We start from the raw sequence: 1,138 nt of genomic DNA on the forward strand, positions 1-1,138 counted from the left end.
AACCAAAGGAAATCAAAAGGATAATAACAGAATACTATGAAGAGTTGTACTCCAACAAATTTGAAAACTTAGAAGAGATGGATACATTTTTAGATAAACATGACCTATCTAAACTTACACACAGTGAAGTAGAAAACCTGAACAGACCCAAAACAGCAGAAGAAATTGATCAGTCAAAAAATTCCCAACCAAAAGAAGTCTAGGCCCAGATGGCTTCACTGGTGAGTTCTACCAAACATTCAAGGAAGAGTTGTCACCAAATCTACTCAATTTATTCCAGAAGTTAGAGGAGGATGGAAAACTTCCTAATATATTTTATGAAGCAAGCATAACCCTCATACCAAAACTAGGGAAGGATGTCACTAAGAAAGAATATCATAGACCAATATCCCTCATGAACATAGATGTAAAAATTCTCATCAAATCCTAGCCAAGAGAATGCAGCAACACATCAAAAAGATTATACATCATGATCAAGTGGGATTCATATCAGGGATTCAAGGATGGTTTAACATTAGAAAAACAATCACCATTGTCCACCATATAGATAAGAAAAAAATGAACCACATGATCATATAGATTAATGCAGAAAAGGCATTTGACAAAATCCAATATCCATTCCTGATAAAAACACTCAACAAAGTACGAATTGAAGGGGAATTCCTCAACATAATTAAGAGTATAAATACAATACCAACAGCCTATATTACTCTCAATGGAGAGAAACTGAAAGTCTTCCCTCTGTGAACAGGAACCAGACAAGGATGCCCTTTGTCACCAATCCTATTCAATACGGTGCTGGAAGTCTTAGCAAGAGCTATTTGGCAAAACACGGAAATTAGAGGCATCGAAATTGGCAAAGAGGAAGTAAAACTCCCTCTATTTGCAGATGATATGATCCTATACATAGAAAATCCCAAAGACTCATTAAAAAGCTACTAGTCCTCATAGAAAGATTCAGCAAAGTGGCAGGATATAAGATCAACATACAAAGAAAGAGAAAGGAATAGCCAAAAATATCACCATAGAAAGATTGTATGTCTGTCTTCTGCCTACAACTGATTGGAATACCTAAATTGGGGCTACAATGTGCCCAGTGAAGGAGACTTCCTGTGGAGCCTCTGCATTACACAAGACC

This window comes from Chrysochloris asiatica, unplaced genomic scaffold (genome assembly GCF_000296735.1).
Source record: "Chrysochloris asiatica unplaced genomic scaffold, ChrAsi1.0 scaffold00093, whole genome shotgun sequence".
Classification (NCBI taxonomy): Eukaryota; Metazoa; Chordata; class Mammalia; order Afrosoricida; family Chrysochloridae; genus Chrysochloris; species Chrysochloris asiatica.